Below are 16,904 nucleotides of genomic sequence, written 5' to 3' on the forward strand. Positions count from 1 at the left end.
ATCCTTCAAGGAGGATACCAAATTTGCTCTGATACCATGTTAGGAAACATGGCATCCATTGATGAAGGAGAGAAAAGCTTATAAAATTGTTCTATTGATAGTGAAATGCAATATTACAAATGAGAAAGTTAACCCACTTATGGGGAGGTTACACCTATATATACTAATAGGACTAGTACTCCTTGTAACTAAACTATGTATCTCTAATACTCACCTATTGCAAAAAATCTAATATGGTATGACGAGTCTATTCTTGGTGGCTGTCTTACTGCAGTTTGCTACTATTGAAACTCCAATCTTGACATGAGATGTTGTATATGTACCAAGTGTAAGTCAGAAGTAAAAAAGGAATAACCCTGAAAGAGCTATCAACTACAGGTTATATGTAAAACCAACTAATTCTAGTAATTGATACAACATGATTCATGAACCCAAATATCATAATATTACATTTTAATGGGAGTTTGGACATATATTTATAAACTAGCAAGTTGTAGTGCTACTTTGAAATCAATAACTAATTTGGTCATTGTATCACTTGTTACAAGTTATCATATTACTTAATATTTAGTATTTCCACCTTTTTGTTTGTATCACTTGTTACAAGTTATCATATTACTTAATATTTAGTATTTCCACCTTTTTGTACCAAGTTCACTATTTTTGCTACTATGAACGGAACAATGTAACATTCTCAGTGCTTAAACCTAGACTTCAAAGAGTAGCATATCGAGCAAATAAGCCATTAGGAAATCAGATTCTCTTTCCCTCCTGGCTAGTTCCTCTAGTTCAATAACATAGATATTATGAGTGAAACAAATGAATGAAATGATTCTCATTGCTTGTAAATGAAGCAAGGTTACAACTTATATAGACAAGTGCAGGTCCATAATATCTATCATATACAAGCTGTATTCTAACTATGTCTAGATAACTTGGAGAGCAAGTTATCTCTAACTAGGGTTCCTATCACTAATCTCTTCACTATGCAATAGCCCCCCACAAGGTGGAGGTTGGTAGATATCTACCAATCCCAGCTTGGATAATAAAATGTGAAATGGCTGAGGAAGCAAGGGCTTTGTGAAGAAATCTGCAATCTGGTTCTGTGAAGTGATAGGGAGCAGTTTCATCACACCAGCTTGTAGTTTCTCTCTAACCAAATGACAATCTATCTCAAGATGTTTGGTTCTTTCATGGAAAACAGGATTTGCTGCAATATGAAGGGAGCTTTGATTGTCACAATAGATGACTGGTGGCTTGATGCAAGAAAGCTGCAAATCCTGAATAAGATATAGAAGTCACTGCAGTTCACAGGTAGCTGCTGCAAGTGCTTTATATTCAGCCTCTGAAGAGGATCTTGAGACAGTTAACTGCTTCTTAGTGCGCCAAGAAACAAGTGATTTACCCAGATAGAAACATTGGCCTGATATTGATCTTCTAGAGTCCAAACAGCCTGCCCAATCAGCATCTGAGAAACCCAGAAGTTGAAGAGTGGAATCTCTGGGAAAGAATAAGCCTTTTCCTGGACAGCTCTTGAGGTAACTGAGTACTCTCATGGCAGCATCATGATGTATATGTGTAGGCTTAGTGAGGAATTGACTCAATTGTTGTGTGATGAAAGTGATATCAGGTCTAGTTGTATTCAAATACAACAATCTCCCAATCAATCTTCTGTAAGAAGAGATGCCTTCACAAAGAGGACTGGAGTTACTATGCAGTTTGATGGAGGGATCTGGTGGAGTAGAGACTGGTTTAGAGTTTGTGAGACCTGAATCAGGAAGCAAGTCCAAACAGTACTTTCTCTGGCACAATGAAATGCCTTGTTTGGAATGAGCAACTTCTAAAACAAGGAAATACTTTAACTGGCCAAGATCCTTGATTTTGAAAGAATTGTGGAGTATGTCTTTGATGGTTTGAAATTCAGAAAGTGAGTTCCCAGCAAGAATAATATCATCCACATACACAAGGAGAATAATGAATGATTCAGATGAAGACTTGGTGAACAAAGAGTGATCTGAATTGGCTTGCTTGAAACCTTGAGCCACAAGTAAAGAGGTCAGTCTTTCATACCACTTTCTGCTTGCTTGCTTCAATCCATAGAGAGATTTAGTCAGTTTGCACACCTGATTTGGTTTGGAGGATTTGACACCTGGTGGAAGCTGCATGTACACATTTTCTTGCAGCTCACCATGAAGAAAGGCATTATTAACATCAAGTTGGTGAATGAACCAATGATGCATAGAAGGCAAAGCAATGATGAGCCTGACAGTGGTAAGTTTAGCAACAGGTGAGTATGTGTCAAAATAATCCAAACCCTTAATTTGATTGTACCCTTTAGCAACTAAACGTGCTTTGAATCTTTCTATGGAGCCATCTGCATGATGTTTGATCTTGTACACCCATCTACAGCCTATTGGTTTGACTCCTGGTGGTAAATCAACCAGTTTCCAAGTACCAGTTTGTTCAAGAGCAGAAAGTTCAGTCTCCATGGCTTTGTTCCAACATTCAAATTTACTAGCCTCAGTATAGGTTTTGGGCTCAGTGTGAGTGGTAAGAGACAAAGCAAAGTGAAGATGATCATTAGACAATTTATTATAAGACAAATAATGTGAAATAATGTAGTCTTTAAGATGTGGTGGTGGCTGTCTGCATCTAGAGGAGACTCTTTGTGAAGGTTGAATAGGAGTATCAACAGTAGGAGGAGAAGAAGTTATTGGTGGAGGTTCAATGGGAAGATCAACAAATGGGGACTCAGGAGAAACATGAGAAGAGTCTGGAGGATGAAAGTCAGAAGAAGAAAAATAGTCTGAAGGTTGAGGAGAGGAAGATGAATAGGGAAGAATGTTGTCATGAAAAATGACAAGTCTAGAAATGAAAATTTCCCTAGAATGCAGATCAAAGAGGACATAACCTTTGAAGCCTGACTTGTAACCTAAGAAACAACATTTTCTAGCTCTAGGGTCAAGTTTGGATCTGTGAGACATAAGAGTTGAAGCATAACACAGTGAGCCAAAAACTGCAAAGAGTTTAAGGTCAGGTAAAGAATCATATAAGAGCTGATATGGTGTTTTATGATCAAGTAAAGGAGTAGAAACTCGGTTGATAAGAAAGACAGCATGACTGACTGCATAACACCAAAATTGTTTAGGGATTTTAGATTGAAATAATAAAGCTCTTGCCACATTAAGGATATGTTGATGTTTTCTTTCAACTCTGGAATTTTGTTGTGGTGTTTCAACACAAGATCTATGGTGAATGATGCCTTTAGAGGCATAAAATTCAGGGAGGAGGAATTCAGGACCATTGTCTGATCTAACAGTTTTAGGGGTGATGTTATATTGAGTATGAATCATGGTAATGAAATTCTTAACATGAATGGATACCTCAGATTTACTTTTAAGGAGTATAATCCAAACAAATCTACTAAAATCATCAACAATGGTGAGAAAATACTTATGATTATGAACAGAAGGAAAAGCTAAAGGACCCCAAATATCAAAGTGAAGCAGTTCAAATTTAGCAGAAGCAATAGAAATGCTAGGAGTAAAAGGCAGTTTTCTTTGTTTTGCCAAATGACAAATGTCACAGACATCTTTATTATTGTAAGAAATTGAAGGGTACATAGATTGCATATGAGACAATCTCTGGTGAGAGAGATGTCCCAATCTATAATGCCGTAAGCCTGAAGTAGAAATTACACTGAAAAAAGATTAAGAATCATTATTACAGGAAATAGACAAATTTTTATTGAAACTATGAGGAGAAGACTTGAAGGAATCAGCAGACACCACCAATCTGTATAAGCCATTGAGATTTTCACCCAAACCAATCATCTTCTTGGTACTCAAATCCTGAATAATGCAACTATCAGTGGAAAAATTGACAAAACAAGATAATGATTTGCACATTTTGGAAATTGAAATGAGATTAAAACTGAAAGTTGGGCAATATAAAACATTGGTAAGGTATAAAGAAGGAGAAAAGGAAACATTTCCAGCATATTTAATTAAAACAGAAGACTTGTTAGGCAAGTTAACATTTGTAGGTTTGATTTTATAGAATGAAGTAAAACAATGCAATGATGAACATATATGATCATTAGCACCTGAATCTAAAATCCAATGATGAGGAGCAGAATCAATAGCACAAGAAACAACACTGAGTATACCTGCTTGAGGAGAATCAGAAGCAGATGGATGGGAAGTATGAATGTGAATGGAAACAGGACCAGTAGGGGAGGAAACTGAGGAAAACAAATTAGCCTGTTGAAGCAAAGCCACAAGATGATCATACTTCTCTTGAGTCAAACTAAACTTGGAATCTGATGCTACTACATCATTGGAGCCAATAGGGTTAGTTGAATCAGAAACCTCAGCACTAGCATTATTGGCAGATGAATTACCCTTATTGAAGTTAGGGTGACCATGTTTCTGAAAACAAAACTCTATAGTGTGATTATATCTATTGCAAAAGGTGCAAAACCTATCTTTACCCTTGCTAGTTGAAGAACCAGAGGCACCTTTACCACGAGGATTAAATTTTCTTGCATCTGAAGCATTAATAGAGATGCTGGATTCATCAATAACAGGAGGTGTGGAAAACACAACATTTTGGCTTTCTTCCTAAACTACCAAAGAATAAACCTTGTTGATAGGAGGTAAAGGATCCATAAGAAGAATTTGAGTCTTCACAACAGAGAAATTTTCATTCAAACCAGTAAGAAACTGAAGGATTTGATCTTCAGTTCTATAGTATTTGGCAAGGCGTATAGAATCACATCTACAAGTATGAACGCAAGTGCAATTTAGAATAGGTCTGTGTGAATTCAATTCATCCCATAGAGTACGAAGCTCAATGAAGTAATCAAGAACAGATCTAGTACCTTGCTTGAGATTGTTAATGGTGGATCTCAAAGAAAGAATACGAACACGATCAACCTTTTGGAATCTTTCTTTCAAATCATCCCAAGCAGACAAAGCAGTATCATGAAATACAATAGTTTGAGCTATGGAATCAATAACAGAATTCACGATCCAAGAGTGAATCAAATGGTTGCAACGTTCCCAAGCATGACGATTGAGATCATCAATGTCAGGAACAGAGATGGAACCATCAATGAAAACAAGTTTGTTCTTCGCGCCCAAAGCTCGTTGCATGGAACGATGCCATGCAAGATAATTGGAACCGTTGAGTTTGGGAGTGATAACCAAAGAACTAGGTCCATCACTGGGATGGATATAGTATGGAGAATCTGAATCAGAGTTAGAAGGTGCAGAGTTTCCACGAGCCATGAAAACAGAGTATGAAAAAGGGGAGAAGAGAAAAGAAAAGAGAAATGCAAACAAATTGAACAAAGAAAGATGCAATTCGAAGCAGAAACAAGAAAGAAGACGAAGATAAAGAATCTTCAACAAGAAAAAGAGAGAAGAAAGATTCAAAACGAAGCTTGAAGAAGAAGCAACAATGGCGGAAAACGGTTACGCTGGATCGTAACTAACTCCTCAAAGAGGAGAGAAAAACTTCTGATACCATATTATGAGTGAAACAAATGAATGAAATGATTCTCATTACTTGTAAATGAAGTAAGGTTACAACTTATATAGACAAGTGCAGGTCCATAATATCTATCATATACAAGCTGTATTCTAACTATGTCTAGATAACTTGGAGAGCAAGTTATCTCTAACTAGGGTTCCTATCACTAATCTCTTCACTATGCAATAATAGATATAAGAGTTAATAAAGTTTTTTTAGAGAATGTTGAGCCACGAAAAAATAGAAATTTGCTACAAGATTTATTTGATTATTGACAACGTAGACAAAGATATAATATACTAAAATTAACTTGAACTATCATGTGTAGTAGAAATAGATTCTATTATTGAGATGGTTCCAAAATCAAAATCTTTTTTTAGGAAAAAACTAAAACTGTGTTACACTTTTTTTTTAACACAAACTGATGGAAGCTACCTGATATTATTATTTTTTTTTATTAACAGCAACTTATATTGAGTACTTTCTATTACAGGCACAAGAGATACCCCAAGTCCAATGCAATAGCACGGTGAAGAGTAACAAAGGTCACAACCAAAAAGCCAAAAGAGATTAACTATACATACCTCTGAACTCAAAACAGCCCACAAGGAAAACTAGATCAAGTTGTAAATAACAGAACAAAGTTCAACAAAAACTAACAAATTTAAGCTAGCATCGGTTTGCTTCTAGAGCACCCCAATTAATTCAAATGCCAAAGCACAGGATAGCAGCTCATATATACACAAGAGCAGCTGTATGACATTCAATAAGTTAGAGATTTCTAAAATGTGGTTTTTTATTTTTTTATTTTGAAAGATAAAAAACTAACAAACTCCCTCTAAAACTCATGTTAAAAAAAATAAAAATAAAATTCACGTTATCAAATTATTGTGTAAAAAAAATCAAATCCATTATTTTAGCATCCATCCAAGAATGAATCAACTATTTTTTTCCTTAAACTGATTCCTCAGTAAACTCCTCCATTATTTTAGAACAGAACCTGACCAAAGACCAAATATATATCTATATGAATCGTTACTTGCTGCTTTACATTTCACAATACTCTCTTCCCAACTCATTGTTTCGTTTCAGGATTTCTTCATTACTCTTTTCATACCTCGAGAAAAAACGTGAGCTGATCCGGTTATTAAAATATGTCATTACTTCCAAGATGAAAAATGGCAATAGGATTACCATACAGTGATTACTGTATTGTTTCCAATTTTCGTGTTGGAAGTACTCACATATTTTAGACCAGTCCAATGGAAAAAACTGATGAAAGTAATAAGGAAGAGTTGAAAATTAAATTTAGTTTTTCAAATCATTCAAAAATCTGATTGTTTTTTGTGATTTTGCATTGTGTGTGTATCTGTTTTTATGGTTTCTGCATTTCTGTTTCTTTATGTCTTCTCTGTATCTACCTATAACGTTTCTAGGAATTCATGATTCATCAGGTAGTCTTCAAGTACAAGTAATGAGTCATATTTTTTGAAAATTCTTGACTTCTTTATTATTATTATTTTTATTTTTATTTTGTGCTAAAGGATTCTACTTAGAACATTCGAGTTTTATGTTTGTTTTTAAGGGGATATTCGAGTTTTATGATATTATATTTTTATATGTGCTGAGCCAGAAGGTCTATACTAGCTAAAATATAATTGTTGACATCTCTTCATAGTGTTGATTTGTAAAAAAAAAGAGGAGTTGTTGGTTTATCATTCATTTCATGTTTGTATGATTCTTGTATGACGAATGATCATTCAAAAGCTGTTTGCCAACAAAAAGAATACATGCAGAAAAGATTCAATGATTTTACATTAGACTTTAACTATATTAACACATATAAGAACCAATACCTATTATAAAATATCAAAATAGGTAAAGTTATGATTTATGGCATGAGAATAATATGTACCTATACATCATATGTACCTATGATCGAGTAAAATTAAAGAGGTCTAGATTTTATCAGTTCCACTGTTGGTAGTAATGTGGATAGTGAATCAGTCTGCAATAATAGAATTTGAATCTGCTAAAATTATTTTACATGTATAAAATACAAGCTGTCCGCATTACTTGATGAGGTGGACAGGTGCTCAGTTAGTGAAAGATCGAAGAAGCAGGAAGATATGAAGGAAAGGGCGAAACTAAAGATCAAAGCATCTGGATTTCTTAATGTGGTTGGAACATTTTTGGCTCTGCTGATGCAAATAATGAGACTACTGCTGGAGTTGGGTTTTCTATTGGTGTTGAATTTGGGATTTAATTCAAGGGGATCAATTTAGAAAAGCCGGGGTGTTGCTCTGTGTTCTGTTCCTTCTTCAGGTAGTTGAGAAGGGATGTAGCATGATTTGGAAAGAAAATATTTGTTCATGTAATTTCTAACAAGCTTTGGTAGAATATTGATAGGGCTGGATTTTGGAGTGCAATAGCTTCCAATGTGCAAACCAATCGTAATGTTCTTGGAAAAAGGTCGTGGTCAAGCAAGAGGTAATATGATCTTTGGACACTTCCTAATGTTTTGATTATATTGTGGTGCTGGAACTGTTTTTTGCATTCATGAAGGCATTTTATGAATCACTTATATGTAAACTATCAGAAAATAACAATGATTTCATTATTCTCAGGAATCCATGTAAAAAATAACTCATCTATAAATAACAATAAGGTTTTCTACCTGTTAGCACTTTAGGCTGTTTTCATGTTGTTAAAGTAAGATAGGACATGTTTTTTACTTAAATTTAGATAGAACTAGAACAAGGTTTTTTTGTTTTTTTGTTTATCTACAATATTGCTCAAGCTTCGTATCTTTTGTTAGATTGACTTATTAAATTTTATGCAATTATTATGATTGAAAAGTTAAGAGGTTAAGAGATCGATACTCTTTTTTTTTTCATTATTATGATGATGGCCAGGGCATTTCTTTGAAATCCTTGAGTGATTCTTGATTTATGTATTATGATTCAAATAGATCTATCTATCTTAAGAATAGACTTTTTTTAATGGAGGCACAAAACAATTATTTGAAACACTTCACCTTAGGTTTGTCTTAAACTAAAAGGACATTTTTCTTGCTGAAAAATGAAAAATGTCTTTCTTATAATTTCTTGGAACTTGTGTATTTAATGTTGTAAAAGTTTAACAATTTATATTTCCAATACAAAATTTATTTGTTATTTCCTTTTTTAACTCCTTAGCTTGTGCCCTTAGCGCACAAGTTAGCATGACCCATAATTAAAATAAAGCTAAAACTTAACCCTTAACGACTGACCTTTATTGCTATGTCTCTAATAACACATGTGAAAGCTTCAGTAAAGTACAATTCTCCATTGCCCAGCTTGAAATTAGGTTTATCCTTCGCATTCATTTCGATATCCCCTTCCTCTATCACCGAAGATCCAACGCTCCAAGTATGGTTTATTGATCGGATGTTATTGGGAACCCTAATTGTGGCATATAGTATATAAACATCGCGAGTTTGCTCTACTCTAGCATCCATATACCTTTTGGATGCTAGAACAGAGCAAGTTGGTGATGTTTATAAACTATATGCCACAATTAAGGTTCCCAGCAACATCCAATCAATAAATCATACCTGCAGCGTTGGATCTTCAGTGACGGAGGAAGGGGATATCAAAATGGATGCGAAGGATAAACCTAATTTCAAGTGGGGAAAAAGAGAATTGTACTTTTCTGAACATAGCAATAAAGGTCAGTCATTAAGGATATGTTTTAGCTTTATTTTAATGATGGACCATGCTAACTTGGGCACAAGAATACTCCATCCATTTCTAAATATAAACAAAATTGACTTTTTAGGTTCATTCATTTAATGATGTATATAGTTCATAATATGGACCACATACATCATCATTAAATGAATGAACCTAAAAAGTCAATTTTGCTTATATTTAAAAAGTCAATTCATGACAATAAATTTAATTATGACTGATCTTTTTTTTTTTGATAAGCCAGTAGAATGGACAGGCATCAAGGTGAAGCAACGACATCCCAACTAGGTTGGCACTCCGCAGAACCCCCATCCTATGCCGCCAATCTCAGAGAGAAATTTTATTAAAAAAAGGGAAAAAGATTACAAGAGGGGGACTAGGCCAAAACCCTCAAAATAAAACAAGAAACAAAGCAAAAAAAAACAGAAGAAAGTAAAAGGAAACATCTGTCTACGGGAACCTAGAGCGAGGGAACCCACTCCGGTCCAAGAAGAAATCAGTCTGAAGAGTCTAAGGCAACACCGAGAACCAAACATTGCCTTGTGTCGAATGACCCATATTAGCCAGCAAATCTGCACAACAATTTCCTTCCCTAAAGATGTGAGAGATAATAACCTGAATTCCTTGGTTGCAAGCGTTATGCCAATGATTACGAAGTAAAACCGGAAACAGGGATCGATTTTTAAAGACCAAGAGAGCACTTGTTGAGTCTCTCTCTAACCAAACATTCCTCCAACCGTGCTGAGTTGCATACTCCAAAACAAGAAGAAAACCATATACCTCCGCATAAAAAACTGTAGACAATCCAATGTTACAAGCAAAGGCGCCTAAAAGGGAACCACAGTGATCACGGAACAGACCTCCACAAGCTGCAAGGGAACCAACAAGGGAGCCATCTGTGTTCACTTTGATCCAAGGGGCCGATGGGGTCTTCCATTAAACCATCAACAAATCACTAACATGGCGTTGTGAGGAGAGACCGAAAAAGCATCCAGAATATAATGATCAGAAGCAATACATTTAATTACCAGCATAAATATTGCCCCTAAAGCTAATAGCATCCTGAATACGCACCTTTGTCGAATGCAGAGAAGTAATTTGGTTATTGAACTGTAAAGAATTATGAACCAGCCAAATACCATGAAAAGTGTGCACCACCGCAAGCACATAAATATCTCGAACCTGTGAGGAACAGTTTTGCGGGAAGGAGCTGAGAATGGCCTCAGAAGAGGCCAAATTAAAAGTGATATGAAGAATACCTCCTAGCCAAGGCCAAATATTCGTTGCAAAGGGATATTTTAGAAATAAATGGTAAGAGGACTCATCCGTGAACATCAGAGACTGCAGATAGAAACAATAATATAACCTCAACATCGAAGGTTTTCATCTGTGGGCATTTTCCCATGCATAATGCGCCAAAGAATAAAAGATAGTTGATAGTTTTATAGGTTTTCATTCGTGGGCATTTTCCCATGCATAATGACTGATCATTTATAGTTTATAAAAGATAGTTGATATAGTTATAGTTTATAGCTGATGACTAATAGTTTATAACTTTTTTTGAAGGAGTTAACTTATAATTTATGGTTGATAGATTATAGAAAAGAAAAATATATAACTTTTTTTGAAGGAGATAACTTATAATTGATGGTTGATAAATTTCATATTGTTCGGGTTAAGATATTGATGGTTGGAATGTGCTAAATTTCTTAATGTGTAATAGTCTTCAAATGTATCACCCTTTCACCAAGAGAAAGGGTGAGCATTATTGTTCGGGTTAGGAGCATCCAACACAATACCTCCCTTTCACCAAGAGATTTATAACCAGATATCGCTTAAGATGAGTGACATCTCAAGGGATTATGTTGGTTTAATGGACCAATACGAGCATTAACAATAAATTTTCATTTCAACGTTTATTTATACAAGTAACAATACAATATCATATAAATAAAATATCTTTTGAAAATATCCTTATTTTTTTTATAATACATGTAACAATACAATATCATATAAATTTCCTTAAATAAAATATATCATATAAATAAAATATCTTTTCAAAATATTCTTATTTTTTTTTATAAAATTCTTTATTTTTTATTTTTAACAAAAAATCCTTCATTCTTATAATCATCGAAAATTGTCCTCGTGAGCTTAACTCAGTTGGTAGCGACTATGCATAATATATATAAGGTCTAGGGTTCAAACCCAGGTCACCACAAAAAAAATAATCTAAAATTGATATTTTATAAATTTGACAATATACAAAATTGAGATAAGCCATTTAAGTGTATTGGATTAGGATTTTAAAGGACAATTTTTGCTTAAAAAAGTCTCAAAGATTTTAAAAGATTTTGTAGGATTTTAATGACTTTCATGATTTCAAAAGACTATCAGGATTTTCAATTTGGATTTCAATGGATTTACATCATAAGATTTTAAAGGATTTTAAAGGATTTTTATGGATTTATAATATTTCAAAAGATTTTATGAATTTTAAGTATTCATTGAAAAGAAATGATTACAACATACTCTCTATCGTAATATTCTCAATACAGACTCCTATTTTTTTTATGAGAGATATAGAGAGGGAGAGGGGGGGAAAGAGAGGAGAAAAGAGAGGAGAGAGAGAGAGAGAGAGAGAGAGAGAGAGAGAGAGAGAGAGAAGGGAGAAGAGAGAGATAGAGAGAGGGAAGGGAGAAAAGAGAGGAGAGAGAGAGAAGAGAGAGGAGAGAAGGGAGAACGGATAAGAAAGATAGTAAACTTTTAAAAGAAAAACAATAATCTCATGTCTTCATGAAAGAATTTTTCTTGTTAAAATTTCACTAGAAAATCCCACAAAAATCTATCAAAATCCAATTTATTAATCAATCCTTCAAAATTTGAATGATTTTGAATACCATGATGAAATGTCTTGATTGAATACCTTAAGACTTTTTTAAAATGACAAAGAATCTTGATTGAATACCACAAGACTTTTTTTAAATTGCAAATAATATTGATTGAATACCACAAGACTTTTTCATAATTAAAAAGTGTTTTAAAATCCCTTAGAATCCTAATCCAATACATCCCCTAAATTTAAATTATTATAAAAATAAAATCGATAACTTCATAGATCCTGTCAATCTGAATCCAAACCCACATTCATCCAAACCCAAAATCTCTGAAACGCATCCGAAATCGATTCCTTCAATTAATTTCATCAATCTTGTTCCTTCATTGTTCTCGTTAATTCCTTCAACCATGTTTGCTGAATCCGTTTTCGGCGTTGCGTTTGCATTGATTTCCATCATCGACTTCGTTCTCGCAACTCACTCAGGTTATTCTCACTCACTTAATTGATTTTTAGTCGAATTGATTTTTGATATCAATTGTGCTATAATAATATATAGATTGTTAATTTTTATTCCTAATTTTGATTTGATGATAGTTGCGTGTTACGCCGCAGCACACTACACCATTTATTGCTTCTGGCAACACTTTTTTATGCAACACTTGTAAATCATTGCCTAAAACTAGTTTCTGGCAACGTTTAATGGTCGTAGCCTATTATGTTTCAGCAACACCATATAATCGTCCCCTAAAATCAAATAGGGAACACTTTCAGCGCGTTACAATATCATTCAGTTGGCAACATCTGAAATCGTCCCATTAGATGTTTTAGGGGACAGTTTTTGAGTGATGCACTATGTTTCTATCAAAGGCAACGTTTATTAATTGTTGCTTTCAAAATTTAACATCACATTTTGAAATAGCTTAATAGTCTTGTCTCCAGTGAACAAATTTTGTTTATTTACAAATATAAATTGTTTGGATAATAATAATTTTTTTATTTACCAAAAATAATAATAGTAATAATAAAATTTTTAATCCAATTTTTTAATCTTTTTTTTTCACAATTTTTAATCTAAAAATTGTTCAATCTAAAAATGGAATTAAGTTATTTTGAACAATTTGTCATTTGTGTATCTCACTAATCACTTGAGCTTGATTGTTTGATTTAATAATAATAAATGTTTGTTCATCTATACTATATAAAATGGAATAAGCGATTTTGAGCTATCGTTTTCATTATTTCAATTCTAACTTTTATACAAATATTCCCTATAATAATGTTATATTATTGGTGACATTAAAAAAAAAATAAAAAAATAATATTTTAGCTATATTGTGGGTATCATTAAAAAACAATTATAAATATTTATAATATAATAGTGCAAAATATATATTCCTATTGTTCTTGACCGACCAAAAGGTCAATTCAACGAAGACACGTGGACGAAACTTCCACTAGACTAATGTGCATCGCCCGAAGGAACACGCTAATATCAGTGCATGTCACCTCACCAAAGCACGTCGCCGTTCATCGAACACCATACACATGTCCTTTAACCGTCTCCCTATAACGTGCTGCATAACACGGAAACAGTTATTCACACACAGACCTATATAATGGTGACTTAACTTCACCCCCAAGATATGATTCACTTTTCTCACACTCTTTCTCAATTCCAATATTGAGTTAAGCGTTGAAGTGCTAACTTGTCTGTAGACACCTTTCGTTCCACCGTAAAGACTCATAGCCACCGTATCAGAGCACTTTCTGCCGCTGTTGTCGACATTGACTCCTCACCGTGGACAAATCATTTGACGTTAGAAGGAGGGGATCATTCGCTAACCATCATGGACTACCTATCCTCCACTGTAATCGTTTTTGTTGGAACAAAATGTGTTTAACAATAAACCTTAAAGAGTTTTGATGATAACAAGGTATTAAAAATTGTAAATTGGACTAGCTAATATTTGTTCAAAGTGTACAGGACCATAGTTAAAGATTTACATCATATAAAGGTTCTGAAGAACAAAAAGAGAGCTAAGGAATCAAGAAAAGGAAGCTTTAAGGCGTCTGAAAAGAAGTGCTCCTGAAGATTAAAAGTTCTCCTGAAGACAAAGTGCTTCTGAAGAATGATGACGTCATCAGAAGCTGAAGTTCATCAGAAGCTGATTATCACCACAAGCTGGAGATTCAAGGATCAACACTCCAAAAGCTGTCTATTGGATTTGAAAACACTGCAGAAGACTAGTGGAACTTTGCAACGGTCATTTCAAAAGTGTTTGAAGGCATTTGCTTGCAAAAGGAACAAAAGCGTTGACATTGTACTGTGTACGAACTGTACAACCACCTTCCCCACTACTCCGTTTTCAAGTTCACATCTTAGAAATTCTTAAGTCTTAGAGTCTGTATCTAATTTGTATTGTGATCACCTCTGATTGTATATCAAGTGTTCAATCTCAAACATTTTTCTTTGTAATCTTATTTGTTTAGAAGTCTCTTGCAGTTGTGCTTGAGCATAGAAGTCTCTTGATTGTGTTCTGGAGCATAGGAAGACTCTTGCAAAGTGTGCTTGAGAAAAGGAAATCTATTGCTGTGTGCTTGAGCAATTGTAATCAGATATTACATTCTAGTGAAATCTTCTTGGAAGTGCAAGGGGGACTGCCTACTTCCGGATTGTGAAAGGAACCATTATAATTGCTTTGTGTCTTTCTTCTTCTCTTTCTCTGTTTTTTATCCGCTGCGTTCAGATTCTGATTATCATTTCAGAAGCTATCTCACTTAGCTTCTGACCAGTGTGTTCAGTTTAGGAGAAATGAAGAATTTTTCAAAACACAATTCAACCCCCTTCTTGTGTTTTTCTCACATTCAGTTTTCTATTACATGCTCCTCCGTTGTACCCGTTTTCTATTAGACAAGTTCCTCCACCACGATGGTTGACATTTATTGCTCCATCTTTTGAAAGAAATGGCTGGAACTCGTAGAAGAACTGTTGTGAGTCGTTCCTCCATCGTGCAGGAATCACGTCCTGTGATTCAAATCCTATAATAAGCGATTCCACTTCTTGAAACTATTCCATTTACACGACAAAGATTTTATGCTGACAAGGAGTATGAGGTGTCACAAAGACTAAAGTGAAAGCAGAAAATTGTCACTTTGATCCCTGAACTAAAAATTAATATCCCTGAAAATCAATATCCCTGAACCGAAAATCAGTATTCTCAAACTCGTCCCAACGAAGTGCTGCTCTTTGTCAAGAGTTGGGTCATCTTCCTGAATGAAGTTGTTTTGTGGTCATGAGAGACTTGCAGGACCTAAATAACTTCATTGAGGAAGATGACCCACTTCTTGACGAAGAGCACACTTTGTTGAAACATTATTAAAAAGTTAATTAAGTAAATAGTGCCAATAAATATTTAGAATATCATTTTTAGTTCGAACAAAAAAATTGACACTTTTTAATACATGTAAAATTTTCCTTTAAAATTTTAGAGACTAAAAAAATCAACGGAAAATTATTGCAAAGACTAAAAATTATGATGGAAAATTTTACATTGACAAGAATGCTGAGGAAAAATTTCACATGACTAAAAGGTGTGATTTTTTTTTAGTTTGGACTAAAAACAAAATTTTAAATATTCATTGTAATATCCCGCCTGTCAGTATCGGTGTATTACCAGTCGATCACGTCAGAGGAATTAAAATCATGGAAAGTAAGTTAATGGAAATATTTTACGAAATGTCAGCTTTTTACGGGAAAAGTATCAGAGTCGTTTTTAAACACACTTGAGGCAAGGGCATTATGGTAATTTCATGGGAAATGATATTTATATGTTTTTGGATGGAAAATATCTCATTATTTCCTTATCCTTTCTCTCTCTTGTTTTTGGCAAAGACTTTCTCTCTCCCTTCTCTCTTCTCCCTCACGCCTCTTTCTCTCTTCCTTCTCCAATCTTTCTCAAACTTCTTCCCACCAAAGACTCATGTCATATGAGGCTCCTTCAAGATCTTTTGTCACTAGAAGCTTGGATTTTGTTGTTTTCTCTACTCTCTACTCTTCTCCTCTTTGGATTTAATCAAGAAGCTAGGGTCTCTTTATGAGGGATGATTATGTTTGAAACTTGGTGGATCATTATGGATGTTAGGAACTTAACAAGCAAAGGTTTAATCATGGGTTTGAATGGAAGCTTGAGGATAACTTGGAATCAAGATCAAGAATTAGGGTTTTGGAGGAAGCCTTGAGTTGGAGTATGGACTCAAAGTTTGGTAATCAACAAGTGATCATGGTGCTTTGAATTGCAAGAAAAATTATCAAGATTCAATGGTTTGATCAAAGGAAGTGGGTTGACCTAGAACTAGGGTTTTGGTTTACTTGAGCTTGAGGCTTGGAGCTATCACAAGAAACTTGTTTAGGTGAGTTCCATAGCTAGTTATCCTACCCTTTGGGATCATGTTTATGCCATATTAGTTTATTATGAAAACTATGAAAAGTCTAGGATTATGTATTGTGATAGTCGCCCCTTTTCTTGCCATGCATACAAAACATGTTTTTACTTGCCAAATGAATGTTTTATAAGTTTCCAATGATCAAATATGTTCCAACACACATAGAGACACTTGGTTTGAGGTTTTTGGGTCAAAAATACCATTTTTAAGTGTTCTGGACTGTCCTAACTCGCCACGGTGAGCTAGAACTCCGAAAGGGGGGTCTTACTCGCCCCCAACTCGCCACGGCGAGTTACCACTCGCCTCCCCAGCAAATCTACTCGCCTAGGCGAGTAAGACAGTGAGGAATCTCAGTG

This window comes from Medicago sativa, chromosome 6 (genome assembly GCF_051527215.1).
Source record: "Medicago sativa cultivar Bolivia chromosome 6, Bolivia_mono, whole genome shotgun sequence".
Taxonomy (NCBI): Eukaryota; Viridiplantae; Streptophyta; class Magnoliopsida; order Fabales; family Fabaceae; genus Medicago; species Medicago sativa.